At 44.6% G+C, this 21,752-nt stretch overlaps 1 long non-coding RNA gene across 1 annotated transcript; it reads right to left on the minus strand.

The window, feature by feature from the left end:
- Positions 1-1,094: 1,094 nt before the first annotated feature.
- LOC140218503 (uncharacterized) lies at positions 1,095-9,031 on the minus strand. Its single transcript, XR_011894784.1, has 3 exons — positions 8,413-9,031; positions 7,191-7,296; positions 1,095-1,489 (listed from the first exon to the last, which is right to left on the minus strand). It is a non-coding gene; the product is annotated as an uncharacterized lncRNA (long non-coding RNA).
- Positions 9,032-21,752: the final 12,721 nt, after the last annotated feature.

Here is a 21,752-nt window from a genome sequence, read left to right on the forward strand (position 1 = left end):
GATGTCAATTTCGTTGCCTAAATATTGTAGTGCTTCTTAGATAGAATAAAAGGTAATTGAGTGTGTTGCCCTTGTCTTTTTCTAGGCATGCAGTTGTGATGGATGCCATATGCTTGTGTGACAAATTGAACATAGTGCTATAGGTACGACTACAAGGATGTATATTCGTAGCTGCCCTCAAACCCCTTCATGTTGCCAGTCAGCATCTATGGTGTATCTTTGTATTGCTCATCTAACACTGTTTACACACAGAAGGCATGTCTGAATACCAAACCACCTTATTCTCCAGTTATTTTAAAGTGAATGCGTTGTGACAAAGTGTAATGTGAGAAGTCCATGATAAAGAAAAAAAAAATAAAACAGCTAATTCAACTCCCCCCTGAATTACTAATTTCTGGGCCATTAAGTTTTGCATAATACACTTGTGGTGATTAACACAGAGCCATGTTGGCCTAACCCTAGTGGCACAGGACATCCTTCAAATTATCAGTTGGTACAGAATCACTGAGCATGCTGCTGGTGCTCTTGCCCCCGCTGAGAATACCTGTCGCAAACTAACACACATTTTGTTGCTAAAGGTCCATTACAGAAATACTAAAGAGAAACAATAAATCATTTTAGACTGATAAAACAATCTTTCAGAACTGTATTCATGAACATTGTGGCAATAAGCGGATTAATAGATGAGAAAATGAAGATTTAACTTTCAAGTTTTATGCAGTGCCCGCACATCAGTGTGGAGTCATACTTCAACTAAGTATATTCTTTGACACCTTTACAACAGAATTCACCAATATTGGCCAGTAGAACATTAGCTAGACCCGAACAGACACCGTCAAATTCCATATCACAGCGAGCTGGTGCAGGAATTATAAGGTGGTGGTGGCGACACCAGTTTTCGTTTTTGCAAGTTATCTGGCTTATCAAGCCAATTCTCATGGAGGGAGTTGTTTTTTCGGTGTTGTAGAAAAATGATTTAATAACGCTCAAATAAATTTTCCCTTTCGTGTCCCTTTAAAGCAAGCACTGTGCTACATGGCTTGGGCAAGCTGCCGGCCACAGAACCCACGAGTGCTTTTGTTAGGCAGAATAATTTTTACAGAAACTTTCTTGAGGATATGCATCTGAAAATTTTTTTGCCTAGCAATAGTTCTTGTAAATATTGACTAAATCCAATGCTTTCACCTGCAGCTTTGTGTAGCTCAAATCCAGAAAGCAGTGCTCAATAAATGTCAAAACCCTGTGGGCCTTTTCGAGTAGATAACGTGGAAGACCCAGAACGAAGCGAAAAGGCAGGCCAGGCCTGCCAGCAGCGACGATGTCACAAACAATCGCTGCGCATCCATGTGTAGCGCCTCCCTTCAACCTCTTCTTTTGTAAAAGGAGCCTTAAGGAGGCCCCCCGCGAACTGAAAGCCTGAGTTGTTAGCATCCAGGCGCAGCCTCTTCAGCAGGCACTTTTCAACATATACACCGTCGCCGATGTCTACCTGTGAAACAATAGAACAAGCACAGATTAATTTTCTACACTTTTGATCAAGGAAAGGTTAGGAAATAGGGTAAGGTGTGCAAAAACGGAAGTAGCTGCTTCTTGTTGATATGGTTTAAAGAACAAAGTACCCTTACGTATACCATACGTGCGTTGTGCTGAGCTGTGTACTTTCACCTAAGACTAGAAAGTATTGGGAACTTCAATGCGAAAGAAAGACATTCATCTGCCTAGCTCTAAGCGAATGCGTTCCACCCCTTGGCACAGAATGAGATCTGGTGCTGTTCTAGCGATTAGCAGACATTGAAAGCTTCAAGCCTGATTTAGTATTAGGCCAAGGGTCAAGCTGTGCTCGATTATAGTCGGATACAACTTTAGAAAAACAGAGGCGTTTACTCCTCCGAGGCGGATGCACACGAGCATCCACTAATGGTTGCGCACTCTGGACTGATGTCATGCGCCGGACGGCCGGTGGCCCGCCGTCGGAGAAGATGGCCGCCCGGGCTTCGAACTAGGCCAAGTCGCGTCAGCTGTGCGCGTCAATGCCTCGTCACAGTGAATTCCCAAACAGCTTGTCATTGTCTATCATGCCGGAAATATTACTGCGAGCTTACGATGCGGCATCTGTGCTGCGTGCGTGTATTCTAAGCCGTGATCCGGCGAAGAAACATTGCAGCGAGCATTGCTGATGCTGCGCTATGCTTTGCCTGAAAACAGGATGTCTCGGTGACTGCTGCATACACACATCCTGCCTGTTTGTTCCATGTTTTTTATTTCGCTCCCGAGTGAAGTTAGGACAAGAAAAGTTTGCCAAAGTCTGGTGCCTGCTGTCAGCTGCGGGTGAGTTCGTGTACCGTGTCGCTGCATTTTCCGTCGGACGGGGTAAAGTGATGGAGCAAAACCATTCTGAGGAGAAATTAGAAAAGCGTGCGTGCGTGAAACAAACCTACGAGCGTCTCAACAGAAAATATTTGCAAAAGAAGCCTCCAATGCAAAGATTTGTCGCCGTCAACTTAGCGTGAATGATTGTTGTCAACAGTGAGATAGCCGAGCGTCTAACAGCGGTGTTCGAGCGTTGTGTATAGCACCGTCGATTGATTTCTTTCCACCAGTGCTCACCGCGCACGCAAGCTGTAGAATGCGTGCTGTGGCACAGACACGCATAAGTTGTGTTGCCAGCGTTCCTGCTTCCATGCGTGTTTGCACTTACTCATATTTGTCCTTTTATTTTATATTAGCATTTGTTTTTGCTAGTTTTCTTTCAGCAAAGTCTTTAGACATTTTCATTAGCCAATCTCATTCAAAGCACTAACCCCTGTACACTGCACAACTGGCCTCTTCCATCTCATTAAAACCTTTCTCGCTGGTCTACCTCGTCTTCTCAATCTGCCTACTCGCTGCGTTTTCTGTCCTTGTTTCTTGTGCTGTTGCTGCAATGTGACTAACCAACTTGCTCAAAACAAATTTTGATCGCCTATCAAAACAGAAAGGTTTAGAGATACATTTTCTTAAAAGCGTCATGTGGGTTGCACAGTAACTTTGCCTCTTACCTCTGTTCATGTTTATGCGTCAGTGCATGTGGCAGCTAGCCAGAAGTGCACATGAAAGGCAGCATATTGCGAAACACCTTGCTATGCTGTTGAATTTTTCATGCATGCAGTCTTAGTAAACAAACGGTTTCACTGCCTATCACATATGATGGTGAAAATTTTCAGCACGAATAACAATGTGCAGTGGGGTGTGATTTCTGTCTGATGCTTTCGCCATTGCAAAGACATTATTCAGTGAATGGAGCCCAGCAAAGCAGTGCACTAAAAGCTTTTGCAACTTTCACCCTTTATTACTTCACAAATGACATTGTCTGAACCTGGCCGTTGATCGACATGCCGATGGCTTGTGAATTAAATAATTGCCTCAATAAAACACATTCAACTTCACTCAGCATTTTTTAGCACAATGCTAGCAGAGCTATTCAGGGTGAATAATTGTGCTTACATTGGTGTTACTTGCCCGGTCAGATAAACAAATACAACAATGGCTGCGGTATGACTGTGATTTGACATGCAGACTGCTAATGGTGCCTTTTGAGCGTGCCCTTGACTACTGCTATTAATAGCTACCCGCCTGGGTATATTGGGCCTAACTAAGCTAATGATGTTTGATAATTGTTCTCTTATTCGCATTACTTGCCTGGGCCAGGTAACCAAAATAAACAATGCCACCACATGAATGTGTGTTTGCATGCAAGCTGCCAACAGTGGCTGTCATTCTCGCATTGATTGCTGCCGTTTCACCAACAGTGGTGACGGCTTGACTGGGCTTTGACGTGCAGACTGCTAAAGGTGCCTTTGAAGCGTGCCCTGATGACTGTTATTTCATCACAGGGCCCGTCATGCTCATAGGTGGCTGCCCAATAGAGTATTGGGCCTTCTGACATTGGCATTATTCATCTGAACGGGCTGCAAAAAACAGTAGGGGCAGCACAACTGCACGCAAAGCACAATGTGCTTTGGCGTGCAGGCTGCTAAGAGTGGCTGTCAATTTCATTCACGTTGACTACTGCTTTTTCGTGTGAAGCTGGACAGTGGATGCCCGAATGAGCATTTCGGACCCCACATAGTTATTCAGGATTAATAACTGCATTTGCATTCAGATTTTCCGGCATTTCAGCACGTTTCCATGCCAACGCATATATTGAGCATGATCTGTGCAGGACGTTGCTTTTTCAGAATTGGGCTTCCATTAAAAGGAATATGTCATCAAATGAACTGCTTATTTATTTGAGAGGCCACAGGAGAATGCTTGGCTGCTGTGCTTGACACACAGTACACCGCTTCAGTGATGGGAGATCCATTGTTGCGTTTGCCGAGGTATGTGTGGCTGGCAGGAGGTCTGGACCTCGCTTCACGCAGAGTCAGAGACGAGGAGAGTTTTCTCTGCGAATAATTCTTTATACAATGTTTACATGTTGTCGTCGTTATCAGGACAGAGACCAACAAAGCAGCTGCAAGCTGCTTAAATAACACCCCTCAGTCCAAAGATCCCCCAGACAGTCCCCAAGGACGAAACAAGGTCGAGAGAGAGAGGGTCCGGGCAGCCTCCGGTGTCCTAATGCCGCTCTCGGTGGCCGGCGCTTCCTTGAACCGCGCTGCGGCGTCGGGACGATTTGGCGGTCGGTCAGAATGGTGCGCCGGACAATTTTTATGGCCCGCATAGGACAAAGGGAACCAACTGCAAGGCACTGGGTCGAAACACAGCCCTCCTTTGGAAACTGTCCCCAACACAGCGGGAGTCGTTTGTGGTGCGGGCGCCGCCGGACAAACGAGGGGGAGGGGGGGTTGCATTGCTGCCGGGACGGGGAGGGGCCGAAAAGCAGTCCGTGATCCGGTGGCTGCTTCCGTCGTGGACGCCGTGCAGCCGCGAGGAAACCCGAGCCGTGCACGTAGTCGTGTCCGAAGCAGGCAGGCACCATGCAGGGATGAATGCTGCCTCCACGGTCGACAAACCATAGCACTGGCCTTCCGTCAGGCAAATCCCAGGGCACAAACATAACACCACATACGCTTCGAGAACTCGTTAGTGATCTTCTCGATCGTCGGTATCTCGTTGTGGTGAAAGAAATCGTGCACACGACCTCAGCGCACATGTGTCCTACTTCGTGCTGCTTCTTCTTTTCTCCACATTTTGCGGGCGTTTTCACGAGGGTGTCGACAGTTTGCCACCCGAAATATGCGAAGCTTTGACCTCCCTCCTCACCTTTAACCCGGTGCTTTCGCTGACACTGAGCATCTTGGGTTTGTAATGGTTGCGATAAATGCATTGTTTTATATAAGTACTTGTTCAGTAGCAACTGATTCATTTGAAGCTCGGAACAGGAGTAGTAAATTTGCCGTGTACATGTAAACAAGCACAAATGCCATGCAGAGTTGCTCTTTCTACTTTTGCCACTTGCAATGAAGCTAAAGAGCAGACGACGGGCAGCGTTGTGGAAGGCACGGGGTTATTTTTCTGTCGCGATCTGGCATGTGCTGTAGCACATGAGAGCTCTACTAATCCAGTCATCAAAGTCTTTATTTATACCGAGAATTGCGCGTTTCCGAAGCACGATTTTTTGAGCGGGATTATTTTAGTCGCGGAGGCAATCGGACGTCGCGCTTCAGTCATCTGGGCGGGGCCTCCCCTTTTTTCTAAAGTTGTATCCGACTATAGTGACGCACAAGTGCTCGAGAACTATTGAACAAGACGCAATTGTTTTCGATTTACTGACTGCACTTGGGTGTAAAGCTTTTGTCTGAGAAATGAATAAACCACATACACAAGCAGCATTTTCATAGTTAGCAGTCTTTAATAGGTACTGATACCTTCAATTTAGAAAGCCCTGTATATTGGGCCTCATCAAACTAATTTCATAAAAGGTTTGGCAAGGTAGACGCATAGAATTTTAGAGTCATTAGAAGACAGGTGAAATGAGTTATTTATTGCAATTATTACTCAAATTTAAAATTTAGACCACTCGTCCAGTTTGTACATGCCACATAAGCATGTAGATATCAAAAATGGGGATTAGAGAAAACCTTCCCTTGGAGGTTCATTATTGGAAGCAGTCATGCCCTCGAGGAGAAATAACTTCTTTTTCTGTAGGCAGAAATGTGGCTCGGGTATTTTATTGACACATATATATGCCCATGCATATATGTTATCTCTGCTGTAAACCTTTTTTTCATGTATATGCAAGGTGTGTGTGTAGCATCTCATTGTGCACAAAATCAAATCCATAAGAACCCGACAAGAAGCTAAACAAACAAGAGAGCAACCCCAGTGACAAGCCGTGCTAAACCAACGAGGTAGCCATCCCAGTAACAACCCGCATCAAAAATTTTACTGACATGAATTCTGACCTTTGAAACATAACATGTGTATATGAATACTATCTACATTAGGGCAATGGGCAACTTTAAACAATGGCTACGCCAACATCAGAACTACGTGGATGAGAAAAGAGTGGCATCAAATGCTTTGGCAGAGCATGCAGCAATGACTAAACACAATAGTGACTGGATAGTGTCTAGCATAATCGGCCAGGAAAGAAATTGGAAGCCATGCCTGTACCCGGATTCCCTGGAGATGCAATCAACAGGACACACGTTTATCTGAAACCAAGGAGCCCACGCCCATCTTATGCTAAAACTTAATTAAATATGCACTTCCACTTTTTTTTAGCCTTATTGTGAACAAGGCTTCCATATGGAAGCCAAAATGTATTGCTTTTAATGTTGTATTTGGTTGGACTATGTCTTTCTTTGTCATGTTCCATACCGACCACACAGGCTTCTATGAAACTCTTGATGATACAACTTTTGTGCGAAAGCATTGCTTAAGGCACTTTTGCCTAAACCATGTCTTTAGGCGGTACAACGCATTTTTCGAGACACGAAACCTCAATTCATGGTTCTTAAAAAGGCATTTTGGCTAGATTAATATAGTCTATATGGAGTATATAAGGCATAATTACTCAAGCGTCCAATTATATTTAACTCAGAGGAGGCTACTTTAGGTAAATTCATTAAACTGAGGGCACTCCACCAAAACATAAAATTCGTGATCAGCCACTAGAAATCCTGAAAATGGCAATACAGTAAAATGATTGCATATTACACAAATGTGTCCTACAACTCGGAAGGCAGCGCCAGTTTTGTACGCACCTTTGAGAAAGCACACAGATCACGTGCTTTATTGTCGTGCTGTCCAGCTTCCAGCAGTGCAGCAGGTTCCTGCTTGATGTAGGGATGCCTCCAGAATCCGCATAGCCTTCAAAAGTAAGAAATGTTTAATTTATTGTGTTGTGAACCTGGGAATTTGTGATTTACCACTGTCATGTGGAATTGCAAAGAGAGCCTCACACAGCCAGCTGCATGAATTTGCGTCTGGTTGCACAAATGTCTCTTTGTTATATCTAAGGAGGTTACACTGATATTTTGTAACAAGCGAAGTTTCAGGAAGGAACGAAATCAGCAACAACAGGCTACCAGGACAATCAAAAACAAAACTCAAATATGCAGTAAAACGTGGCGCATTGGATTAAACAAAAGTACTAAGCACATGAAAAGCATTCTGAAAGCTAGATCGCGATTTTGTAGCGATGCTATTCCTTTTCGTTATTCGTTAGTGGTTTGACCGTCGCCCCGGCCCGTGCTACGTACTGGAACAGCCGGCCGTTTGCGGTGGGCGACAAGAGTGGTATAGAATCGAGGGGTAAGTATCGCTACAAAATCGCAGTCCTTACTTTATTACGCACTGCCGTATAACCTACGATTGCAAGAGCTGGCATCCCGTTCGTAAGAATTGGTTGGTCTATGTCTTTCTTAAAGGCCGGTGTCTGAAATGTCTCGATTAAAAATAAACTTCGTTACTGTAATACCGGCCTATGTCGGGTCTGCAACATAGAAGACAAATACGCGAAGACAATACACAGGTTCTCGCGACGTGGTCATCCAAACCAAACTGTATACATAGAAAAATCTTCATACAAGCTTCTATCTGCTTAAGCGTCAAACATAGGAATCGTGTGCCAACGCGCGAAGCCCATGATACATCGACGGATACATTACACATGTACTGCACTTGCGGGAATGCATATATAACGAATAACTTCTTGCCAGAAAACTACCGAACGAACAGCAACTTTCAGTGTTTTCATAATTGTGTGCCCATTCAGGCATAGCAATCAAGGCGGGTAGCATATATTTTACAGCAGAATGCAAGTACGCTGTAACATCAGAGGAAGCCTTCGTGAAATTGTTTGCTAAATGTGCACAGCAAGACGGCCAACCTACGACCAGAAAGCGCGTTGCTCTAGCTAGTTACACAGCGTTCATTACGTAAATCATAAGTTGAAGAATGCGCGCAAGGGCCAAACTTGCTTACCTTTCAAAAAGACTTGGCCAACGCTCCTTCGTCTCAAAGGTACCGAGGCACCGACGTTTTTCTGGCGCAAGCACTGTAGAACTTCCGATGAACTCCAGCTCCACAAAAGCACAACCTTCAACAGTCTTCCATACACTACGATTCGAAGCTCCAGTACCAGACTTTTCACGAGAGCGCGGGCAGGCAGCTCGGCAGAACAAAGGCAGCTCGGACGGGCGCTGTAGTAAGACACTCACTGTCGACACTGGTAGATCGCACGAAACACACGGCGAACTAACGGCGTTACACAAGTCCGGAGGGTTTGCGATGGTTACTGCACACGACAAGGAGCAGATTTTGTCTAGGCACTTCTAAAATATAACTCAAATACCGCCTTACTGCAAGGTGCATTCACTACAACCAACGTGGTATGTCGACCAAACAAATACTGCAGTGGCGCCACTCTACGGTTTTTAGAAAAATGTATCGTAAATGAGAAAATTACGTGTTTTTTCCTAACAACAATCGGTAGGGACACTTTAACAAATTTCTTGGGTCCAAAAGTGTTAACTTTGTATAAATATGCACTTTTTTATACGAAGTTTAAGAAAATGTACTGTATATATTAAAAAAAAAATGAAGCGGATGTCGCCTTCAAGATTCGCAACCGCTTCAGTGGCATGCAGTTTACAAAAGCACGGCCTTCGACATCGGACTTTGTCGCTCAAACGAAGCCGCAGCTGGGAGGAGGGCAGGCATTTAGGCCCCAATTGTTGGGTTTACAGTGCCTAGGTAGGCTTCCTTATTTATAAAGAATATACAGGGACTTACGCCGAACCATGAGCGAGCTTTAAGCAGGGGACACACGGTACGATTTGGCGTCCGATCCAACGTGCGTGTATCCGAACGGTCGAGCGGCGCGTAAGCTCCGCCCAGATCCAGCCCCCCCCCCCCCCCCCCTCTTGAGTACATATTCACGTCGAGAAACGCAATTTAAACAACTCTGCACAACACTGCTTCGCTTTACGTGAACACTGTCAATAAAATTATGCCCCTGCAAATGACAGAACACTTCACGACGGCGCGTTGTCCACTGACGGCTCCGGTGACAGCCAGCGATACGGCCGGCAGGCATAGCTAGGCGGACGCTGCGGCCGACGGCGCTTGATTCAGCCCGAGCTCGATGAAGAGGGCTTATTTTTGCCAAAACAATTAACGCTGTGCACTTAGGTAGCCCGTAATTAAATACAATTGGTTTACTCGACGCAGTCGTTGCGAAGGGCAAACGTGCAAGCGAAGCGAGCAGCCTCGCTCAGACGGTCGGTGTGTGCTGTTTGCCCACGGAAAGGCCCTCGCGTCGCGGCTCCCGATTTCGACGGTAGCTTAGTGCTAGTGTACTAGGCGCTGTTTTGCATAATAAGCACACGTTCGAGATAACTTTATTGAACTGGTAACTATTTCGTGTCGGCAACAAACTGCAGCAGGCAAGGAAAAAAAAAGACGGCGAGAAACCGGCCTGCCAGCGCCGCCTCCGTGGAGGGAACGTCAGAGAACGTCACATTAGCTGCGGCCAAACGACGGTGCGGTCAGTGCGGTTGTCGGACACATCAGACGATGAAAATTTGCCCGGTTTGTCGCACGCCGGACGTCCGATCCGGCGGTTCGGCACGGCAAAACACCTCGATTCCGGCTGCCGTTCAGGCGCGTCGGACGCCGGATCGGACACCGAATCGGGCCGTGTGTCTCCCGCTTTAGCTGGCGAACACGAGCCCATCAGCGCGCCGTCCGTGCAGCTCCGTCTGCTTGCAATAGTGGATGGCCTACGGGCTTCTTTGACGCCTACTGAGCACAAATTCATGATCACCGCTCGTATACACGCTTCCTACAGCGCTAGCTGTCGTGTTTACGAGATTATATGCCCTCATCTTGAATTGGTGAGACCGCTCGACATGATCGCATCTATTTCTAGTGCGTGAGGCTTTCCATTGACTGTCACTTCAACTTACCAACGTTTTGTTTATTTTGTGCTACAGTGGGTCGTGACGATTCCGTTCACAGCTTCAAAGTGGACAAGAGACAGTCGTTTTCTAGCTCGTAGAAGCATGAAAAAGTGGGCTTGTGCTTGGCAATGAACTTTGACCGACACGCTTGCTTCCGGCCGGAGCAGCAGACGCGACAACTCGCCGTTTGTAGGCTGCCGGCCGATGGCGGTATCCCTCGCGAACGGCAAGATATTTACCTGCCGTAGAGAGGATCGGTCCAGGAACGATTCTTGAGGCGATTTTTGTCGCTGAATGCGAGCATGGCCACGCCGGTTCGCCGTGCAGAGCGGAATCGGAACATTATTTTTCGATGAGTTCGCACTGACGCAATGCAGTCGATTGGCTCGTCGGTCGTGCAACGGGCGGCGCGCCGGCAGGAAGCCGCGTCCACTTGAGGCACCTCTTACGCGACGTACATACGTTCCAAGTTTCCAAAGTTCTGCCGTTCCGCTGGTGGATGCACCGCCACGGCATCGATCTTTGCTATTTCTGCCGCGGCCGTGCCTGTCGCCGAGCATAGGCTTAACTGGATTGGGCGGAGCTTGCAATGATCGAGACCTTGGGGAGTAAAGTGGTAGTATTTAATCACGTGATCTTCAGGTTGGTTCCAGATCACGTGGTTTTAAACTCTCAATAGATGGTTTTTGGTCACGTGATCTAAAACTCCGTACGTCGTAAAGCCGGCTCATGACATCCTTTTACTACGTTTCTCAGAGATGGTAGTAAAACGATGTAATGTAACGCATTTTACTGCCTCATGCCAGAGTAATTTTCTGGTGCAAGGTAGTCTTCAAAGCTCATGAGCCGCAAAAACCCCAATGTCGGCTAACTTTTGTTTACAGTGTAGGGTGCAGGAAATTTGTTTTTTTACCTATATTTTCTGCCTCCTTGATCACAATATTTAAAGAGGGAAGGAAATCATCGCGAATATCTTTACCGATATGATATTCAAAGTACATACCGCGTTGCGCGTCCTATTTTCTCATTACAGCTGTTAAGCAGGAAGCTGCCTAGAACTCCATTCGCTCCGACGATTTCAGGACGATTTTCTTCAACGGCCAACTTTTCATGCTTTAAGGGAGTAAGGAGGCGAGAAAAAAAAGAACAAGTCAAATAAAGTGAGCCTGCTTCTTGATGACATTGAATATTTTAAAATAAGCCCCGCGGGCACTGCCCTACGTCGAAAACTTAGTCTTAAAAGCTTTAGGTAATTAAAAAAAATATTCTGTGTTAACACTCGCTTATGTGATTTGCAGTATTTGCTTGTTAGCTATTGCTTATGTGCCTTGTACTAAATATATTGAATAGGATGACTGAACATTAACACAGTAACTTCTCTTGCACCGGTAAATGCACACTTTATATACCATAACACAGCAACAACAACAAAAAAGCTCGAAACTATAGCGTAGACCTTCCTCAACCAGGAGTTATAGCTACTAGGAACGGCAAACATCAAAACAATCTCTATGCAGATCTTTGGCAAAAAGCTTAAGCACCTCCATAAGAAAGGACTGAAACAAGCTAATTGCGTGACAAAATGTTACGGTGCGAATGGTTGGCCGCTATTTGTGCTAAAAGTGACGCAGCCTTTGCTTGGCGTTAACCAAGAACGTGTACCGACTGGGACGGATTGTCTAACGCCCGCTCTTTCTAGAAAGCCTATTTTCCTTTCTATGCAATATCGTGCAATATTGGCTTTGTGCTTGTTTTGTGCTTCTGGCTCAAAAAAAAAAAAAAAAAAGAGAGAGATATAGAAACCTTCTGTCGCCTAGCCAAAATGGGAAACGAACACAAATCACTATGAGGTGCATCTCTGATGGACATTATGGCAAACGTTTTTCGCTGAAAGCATGAGTCTGCTGTACGCCTTTAGGGACATGAAATTGCGATTGGTGCTTCAATTGGATATGTTTTTGTATGCTGATATTTTTTTTTCGACTACTTCTTGCAGACATCTCTTATTTCTCTTTAAAGAACACCCCGGCGATATTGAAACCTATAAGACGGAGTTGTGCAAGAACCCAAATAAAGGAAAGTGCTGCGGTCTACTGCAGTCAAGGTAGCTTGACAGTGCGCTGAAAAGAATGCCGCAGTACTAACGCGTGGCCTGCTTGCGAGCCAGGAACTCGTCCATCTTGGCGCACCCCTTTGTGCCCCGTGCGCTGTCGGCATTACTCTCTGTCGGCCGGAGAACCAGAGCCGCCGCGTTCCTGCGGGATGGAACCCGCAGTGGCGAAACTGGTGCACAGTCTTTGGAGTTTTGTGGCTTCGGGCGGTATTGAGGAGTAAACGCACCTATCTATTGTTTCGTGGGGCAACGCTGAATGAAAGTCAAATTCCAAAGATCGAGCAGTTCCTCCACCTGCAGGAATAATGCAGCTAAGCATACGACGTAAAGACTTTCTAGCCATGCCTATGTCGTTCACTTACCTCGTTGGATTTGACCTGTACTCCTATTCATTATATCATGTTATGGTGTGATAGGACATCAAGTGAGGTGATGCAAATATAAGGCAGAAAATAAATGGTCACTCGCAGCTGAAACTTTAGTTTCGGGTAACGCTCCTCTCCGTCTTATGGTTTCTTCCCACCATTCCACGCCCTGTCACACCATAATAACTATTTAATTTCATTTCATGTACTTCTGAAAGTGCCGAAGAACAGCTCTGTGGCTTAGTATATATGTACTTATTTTACATAAAGAACAGAAAGCAGAAAAGCAACACAGGAACCTTGAAAGAACAGTGGTACGAAATGCCACAAAAATTGAAATATATTTAAGGCAGAAGTCAGCAGATAGAGCAAATAGAAGAGCGGAAAATATCAACATCATGACGCAAGGTATTCTATTCTGTTACAAGTGCTGTTATAGCGTTAGAGGTGGAAGCTTAATTCACGTAGAAATTTCTGGGATTACTAAAGTTTGGGTGAGGCACGCAGAACGTTACAGCCGACAGTAACCACGGACAGGAGAAGAAGTTGGAAATTATATACATGAATAAGTAATCACGATAATTTCGTCTTAATTCTAGTGGTCTAATATTAAACATAGGCAGTACACACTCATAGACGTAAAATGCGTGACGTCCCAGAAATCGATCGTACAGGATCGGGATGAAACGTCGCTGAAGACATTCAATTTTTACCACCTTGGTAAAAAGCCAGCCTAGCAACATGTATGGATTCATCGTAACCTGACACAGTCGTAACCTGACTGTATGCCATTCCAATAACCTTTAAAAAAGTTACTCCTGCAAGCTTTCATGTGCAATCTATTGACCTGAAATTTGAAAAAAGCAACACAGCACAGTAATGCTTGATGCCCCAACGATGCACATGTAAGGCACGGCAACCCTCCCGGCATTCGCAGACAGAGCCATGCGATGCACTCATCAAACACATGTTTCGCCAGAATGAATAATGGTAAATTTACTTCATATAATGACTCACTTCTTTTTATTCTGCGTGTCATCCCAGTGCTTCGATGTTACGCTGCAGTGGCGCCAGCAGTTCGCAGGATGGCAACAGATGTAAAGAACGTAGCGCATGGATTATTGATAAAACTTCGGACGCTCACGCCAACTTCCGCCAGCAGCAAAAGTTATCATATTGGGCCTCCAGGCGGGAGGTGCAGCCAGTAAACCGAAAAGTGAGAGAAATAAAATGCTGCTACACATAAATCAGTAGAAAATCAGGATCTGTCGGCATATTAGACAGACATATTAGACATATTGACATAGTAAGTGCTTACGCATTTAATATAAACTATTTTATGTCGAACAGGCTTGAAAAGCACCTACCCATGTAGTTCAAAGTATGCATGGCGCACCAGATACTCAAAAGCAATCAACCAAGCCAACCCACTACATACGACATTTTCATAGCGAGCAAAACACTAAGACATCTTCCCATTAATTCCCATTAACCTTCCCATTAATTTTACTAAAAAGCCACTCTTTGGCCATACCTGGCCCTTGCGCCATAAAACACCAAACATCACCAATTTTACTGCAATGAATTTACGCAGGTTATTCAAACTTGCATCAGACGTTTCTCAATATGCGACACATTTTAAATATCATTACCTTTATAGTGGTCGCAATATACGGCCCCTATAGAGAGATGCATGTAGACGAGCGGCGGAACGCACGTCAGCACACAACGAACGCAGAGGTGCAATCTGTCTTTATTTCGCGCGTCTTGCGCAAAGCGGTGCTGCCACTGCAATCGAGAGCGCGCTTAAGACTCGCCACTACGACTTATATCAATGCTTTTGCTTTTGATGCAATAATCGTTTCGTACACAATTAGGTACGCAACATTTTAAATGGTTAAAATGCAGTTATTTCCACTCACCTAATGCTTTCTTAGAATAAAACTAACAAATAAAGATTTTACTTCCCCGTAATGCATGCATTTCCACAGTTGACTCCCGAGTAACATAAGAATAAGAGAAGGGAACAAAAACGGACGATTAAATCTTATCTTAGTGAGCACTGACCATGTAGCTTTACTTCTAACTTTAGCGGCCCCCGATATTGTTAACGTTTGATGTAACAGCACAATCCATTACAAGTTCTCGTGTTTTAATAAAACAGGTGGTTCTATAATAGAGTTAGAAACTGGCATCTTACAAGCTGTTTTATTAAGGAACAAAACATTCCGAGGGACAGAACATTGCTTGCTTGGCGGGACTTCCCTGTGTATTGACTTTCCGAGAATGATTCTAATTGGAGCCTGCAGTATGCCGGCACTCTCATAATACAAGAGCTTGCCAGGGCCAGTTTACCACGAGGTAGTTAAAAAAAAAACTATTGTTATTAACTATACTGTATTTCCAATCTACCAGCTACTTCGAACTTTGTGTTTTAAAAACGTTCCTACCTGTACCGACGGTGTGCTTCTTCATTACAGTTGCGTGCCTTACAAGTGACGAACACGCATTGAACGTCGCGAAATACAACAAAACGCACAAGTATACGCATCATTATATGGGCTTTTCTTACTCGTGGAAAACTCTTCAAAATTGTCAGCTGCTTTTTCTGAAATCTGTAGAAGGAGAATAAGCACGAGCGACACGACTACCCACCACGCGCTCAGCGATAACCTTGGAGCCGGTGATGGATGGTGTGCGAACAACCGGAAGTCTTTTATCAGCGTCACTTTTCTAACGATTGTTCTCCCCAGGGAAATGCGAATGCACAATTCAATTCTTCACATCTGTGAGCTTGTACGCCCTCCTACATTTGCCATCATCCTTGCTTTAACGTATACGTTTTCTATAAAACGAACAAGAGGGAGTGAAGAGAAGATGACCTTCTGTTAAAAAAAAAAAACTGGCGTTTTCACTTCATGAATATTATTTTTTGGTACACTGATCTCAACTGCCCAAAATCAAAAAATGAGACTTAACGTTGGTTTGAGCTTCACTGATTGTTCGTTTCTATATCTAGAAGTACATTGAGCTACAACTGAGAATGAAAGAAAAAAAAAAGCTTTGGGCTTGCTCTGTGAAGTAAGATATGCGAAGTATGCCAAGTCGTTACATTTTCCTGTTCTTTTCGTCGGTCGCTTTCGCAGAGGAAAAATGGCCATTCTTCAAGCAAGGCAGCTCGTTTTTCGCGTGAGATTCTGGCTTGGTTTTCGTCTTGACTCCTAATTTTACCGTGAACCAAGTTGTGGATTCGAAACGAAGATTAAAGATTGAGACTCAAAATATTATTATGCAAATATTTTATTGCTGCAGGTACGCATTATGGATTCGGAAAATTCCTCGTGATTGAAGGCCCTGCGCTACAAGACAACAGGAACGAGAGAGCATGAAGGCCCAGGCGAACAACCGTTTTATGGCAACACAAATGTACTATGTTCAAGGAGTAGAGCGCTTTCCTAAATTTTGTACAGGCAAAAATAATTCATATTCACTAATTGTTGTCTCCTGTTTCATGCCTCCCCGTGCCAAAAGCTATCACATGCTTTATCTTCTGTAGACCTCGGACAACCATATGCTTTCTGTTCGTACACTGTAGTTTTGCGTGCTGATTATGTAAAACACACAAACTTGGAGACAGAGCCAGCTTCGCTTGCGGCATCTAAGACGGATTTAAAAGCGGTTAGGGAGTTTAGGGTGATTGCGACCTGTTTAAATGCAAATACAGTCATTCGTAAATGTGAAGAAATACTTTATAGCGAAGCGACCCTCTTACTCTGGAGACCTGTGTTGCATTATGGCGCCAGTGGTCTGCTTTATTGAAATGAAATTCGACATGCTGACGATTATTGTAGCCCCAGTGCTTCTTGCGGGATGCACATAAATATATGTATTTGATTTTTTTCGCTCTACCCCCCTCGCTGGCGTCTTGTTTTTTCACTAACCCATTGGTCTACTATCGATTTGCACTGCGCCTAAACAGCTTCGACGCTTTAGCCGCAGTACAATCTTCAGCTTTCAGTACTGGTTTCGGTATCTGGGTGTACTGACGAATGTTCTGTGGCATCTTTTGGTTGAGCAGTTCATCAACGGCACCTTTCGGTGCGCTTTGTCCTTGATAATCAATATTTTTGGGCTTCCATTTGTGTTATCGTAATTGTGCTCGACGTGCTTAGCAAGGTTCAGTTGTGTGGCAAATAGTGTGGTTTGCTTCACTCTAACGTTTTTCATAGGCAAAGTATGGCGGAAAGAAATGTATTAAGTAGGCAGTTTCATGTAAATGCCAGAAGTGTCGTACAAGGTTTGTTTCCAAACTTTCATTTGCGTGCTTTTTGTGAACGCAGGTAAAATGTGCGGTAAATGCTGTCACTTGATATAAGCGTTTATTTATACTTTTTTTTTTCGCAGGACAGTGAACCTACAAAACACAGAAATAAATCTTTTTTTGTCTCGTGAAACGTCTGGAGTAGATATAATCGTACAAAAATGGGACATTATCTTGTACCTCACTAATCTCGCACAACAAGCGCCGGAGATACAAGCAGTCTGTGGCAGCAGCCCCAAATGGATTACTGGACTGAAATATATAACTTATCGAGGATCTACGCATGTTCTGTCTGACATCGCTGCGTGGTTGTATGGTCACTTGCTGCCTTGCTGCCACCGTATTCGGAACACGTTTTACTCTTCTTTACACAATGCAAACAAACCCAACTTCCGTCATTAAATAAATGTTCTCAGGCCCATTAGTTCATCAAAATTGCTTGTGAGAGCTCAGTAAAATTTAATTAAAATGCATCAGCGGCGTAGCTATTGATCAGGAATCATACACTATAGCCCGGGCGAGGTGAGACTCAAGCGTCAAACGAGCAACGTCCTATTTTACATCGACACGTTCTCAGTCGCTCGTGCAGCGCGGCCGCAGCAGTTGTTTCACATGCATTTTCACAAAGCGCTGAAAGCACAAGAAAACGATGCCTGCTGCACTTCTCATGCAAATGACGTTGAAAAGGGGGAACGTGTAGCCGCATATACGGCGCGAACGCAGCCAGCACTGGCTCGACTGTGAACTAAGCCGGTTTCTGTTCGCGATTTCCGCTTTGTGTTCATCCATATTCGCAAAGTCATAATGGGGTAATTTTGGACTCTCTTTATATCATATTTGAATAAAGTTTGCGCAACAAATGTTCTCTGTAAGCAGCAGCGTACATTTTTGTTACAAAAGCAGCGCTCTTGGTTGTCGTCGTGAAACGCAACATACGTCTGAAAAGCTATCATTGGCGAGAACACGAAAGTAATACCAGTGTCCGGGGCTCTCACTCAGCTTTAATTCTTTACCGTGTTTTACGGAACAGGTTTTATACACGGATAGGTGAAAGAACGCGGGGTATGCGTTACCAGCTGATTTTATTACACGTAAACAGTAGCTTATATGCATCTCAACGTCACTCACTGCTTTCAACACTCGCCTTCGCACGCATAGCCTGCTATCAGGTATTTTATGCGAAAGCTTTTCATCAGATAACACGACTTGACAACCAAACATGTTTCACCAGGCGTAATATCATCCTTCTAAAGAATGTCATTTCGCGATCGCATAAAGAAATCGAGCGGTGACTAGCACACGTGTCACCATAACGCGTGTCGCACACCTTTTTCAATTCTTTAAAACGAGAAGTAACACATTCTACAGATCATCTGGCGCAGTCAATCACGTATACTCCCAAACTTGACGTTTTGCACTCAAAGATACTGAAGAGCCTCCTGAGTAGCCGGTATTTCCACTGTGGACACTGGATCCGTAGGGATTCCGAAAAGTATTTTCTTAATGTGGTAATTGAGCTGTTCCTTTTTTTTTTCTAGTAATTTTTCCTGATGAAACGGTGCACCAGCGAACCCCCGACTGCTTAAGCATTGTGTATATTCGCTGTTTTCGCATAGAAAGCACCATTCCTTCTGCTTTGACTTGTGTTCACACTGATGGCGTTTCACTTTCCTTTGTTGTGTGCAACTGCGTAACAATACTAGTGCTTTTACTTGCACATAAACTTTGTTTATACCCTCCTCCAACCCTTGCGCCACAAAACATCATATATAATCAATATGCCCTCCCTCGTTTACGTAATATTCCTATTCCTGAACTCGCGAGGCTTCTGAAAGAAGTAAATAACGCTAAAATTCTTGTCAGGTATAAGATACGTCTGTCTGCTTGAGTGTAAAATCAGCGTGACGACGCCTACGCTCTAGTTTCTTGAAAATTGTTTCCAGCTGATTAGCGACACCATTCATGTGTGCCTCGTTTGGAAAGGACCGTGCACTGAAATTGGCAGTGTGGCGCTGAGTGAGTGTCGCAATTCACGGCTCGGCACTGACACAAATTTAGGTCATTAGCGATGTCACGAACCGGGGCTAAATTGCGCCCACAGGGAGCATGCAGAAGGCTGCACTGGAAGTGGCCTAATTACTTCCGTTTAGCGCCCGAGAAAACTTCAGATTTGATCCGGCCATCCTACGGTCACTACTCGGTTCTTTGAAGATAGTGTGACTGCAGCCATGTCTTCCACGTCGACGAAAATGCGGTGGATCCCACGCTTATGTAGGAATCAGTGTTCAGCAACTCTTTCTTTCACGTTTGCGTAGATGATAAAGCTTATGTCGTGCAAAGGTAACGCTAGTGATGGAAATATTTGCGCGAAATGACACAAACGCAATGTAATTTTGCGCACTTCTCCGTAGCGAGGGTCACTTTTGTGTTGCCGAATTCTTCACTTTTATGTAGGTGAACGCGTTTCGTCCATAGTACACTATGGCCCGATTTTATCGCGTGACTCCTTTCTCTACGCATCTTTACTTCTCTTAGCCAACCGCTTCCATTTCAAACTGCAGACTTCATTTTTTTATAGTCCAACGCTAGTCGCCTCGTGTATATCTTTATCCCATTTGGTCACTTCCTACACACACGGTTTCTTTTGCTGCCGACTTCACTTCTTTCAACTTGTTCTTCTCGCTTATTCGAGCCCACACCCATAGTGCCTGGGGGCATAAGCTAATGGCACAAACTGCGTTGAAGACACTCAGTGGCCTTAGTTCCCATTTCGAGGATTCGTAAGAATGCTGATAGCCGATGACCCATGTTGTGTACGTGGCAAGGCAGCGCCCGCAGAACGGAGAGAAAACTGCCCGAAGGGCGAAGGATTAACACTAATGACATTGTTTAGCGGTGAGGTCGAGCTCATTAACCGATTTTCTTAAGATGCGGGGGACGACATGTTGGCGCCACGCAGAACCCGAAGTAACCACCCTGACATTTACCAGAGGATCCACAAAGCTGACGTAGGGATTCCTCGTACGCACGCCTGTTCATGTGGGTATGAAGACTCATGCTATAGCGTACAGGGACTAAACGATAAGATGACGAGGAGCGCCGCAAGCGGCTACGGATACCACGCGAACATATATTGCACGAGATGCATTTGACAGAAACCTGTGGGTGTACGTAGCTTCAAATCTGCTGTCTTCTCATACCACTATGTGCACCACGGTGTGGTATGCATATAGCTTTGAAGCAGGAGCTTCAGTGTATGTGTGTACAACGCTGACGACAAGGCAGAACGCTGCCCGTGTTTTTACGACGAAATGCTCCCTGTGTCTTTCGCGTTTCTCTAAGTGAATTAAGGTTGATGAAGGATGATTAAACGAATTAAGGCGGATTAAGGTGTAATAGGGAGGATTAATGTGGATTAAGGTTAATTACAGTGGGCTTTTAAAGACTTTCGCGTTCGCGTCTCTTAGGCGATAGCCAAGGAGACCAGGGGAATTTCGTCGTGCGAACTGGGCAAGTATACAGTCAAAACTCGATCTAACAAAACTCGATATTACGAAGTTCCCGATGTAACGAAGAAATTCCCATTCCCCGGAAAGGTCCCATAAGGTTCAATGTTGTCATCAACCTAAATTAACGAAACTAGCTGGCATTGAACCGGATTTAACGAAGCTTTTCCACAAATAAATAAGTAAAGAAAGCTGAGATTTCTTTCTAATTTCCACGCAGACTGGTTTTTCTTCGATCGCGCGCTCTAACGCTATAGGGTTAAAACATCTAGGCACCCTAGTCATGGCCCTAACTTTATTTTAACGAGGCTGCACCCCCCCTCCCCCCATGCACGGTACAACGAACTCAGCAGTCGCTAGCGTTCTTGCGCACCAGATGGCGCTAGGGGTGGCGGTAGTTGCGCCTCCTTCGCGGACTTTCTACACGTGAAGGCTTAGGTTAGCGGCAGATAAAATTCCACGATACTTTTTCGATGTCGCTACGTTACAACTTCAGGTTTCGAAGTGCCGAGAAATTCCTTATTCTATTTTCCTAACTTCCCGATTTGGAACCTGGTCATTACATCGTTAAATAAAGTTTCAACTGTATTACAGAAGAGATTCGAGCTAAAGCAATGAGAGTAAACTCGCTGATATATAAATTTAGCAACAAAATATAAGGGAACAAGAAGTCCATAGTCAGTATTGTTTTTTGTGCAATATCTAGCGATAAGGTTAGTTATGTGGCGAGAGTTAACTTGTTCATCGCCTGGACTGAAAGGGTTAATTTAGAAACAACAAAATGCTAAGCCACTGTATACGAGAATATTTCATGAACCAAATGTGACATACGCAGGAACAGAAAATGAAACAGTATTTTTCTGATTTGCGAAAGGGTTGACGGATTGAAAATGTTGCTTCTTTAGCAAAAACTTGGACATTTGCGGATTAGTTACTATGTTTGGTACATAGATGTTTTGTAAACAGCGTAACAAATTAGTTGTGGGTTTTGCGCAAATATGTGCAAGATGACGAAAATTGTTAAATTTTAGACTAAGCAGCACGCATTTCTACGTA

This window comes from Dermacentor andersoni, chromosome 5 (genome assembly GCF_023375885.2).
Source record: "Dermacentor andersoni chromosome 5, qqDerAnde1_hic_scaffold, whole genome shotgun sequence".
Classification (NCBI taxonomy): domain Eukaryota; kingdom Metazoa; phylum Arthropoda; class Arachnida; order Ixodida; family Ixodidae; genus Dermacentor; species Dermacentor andersoni.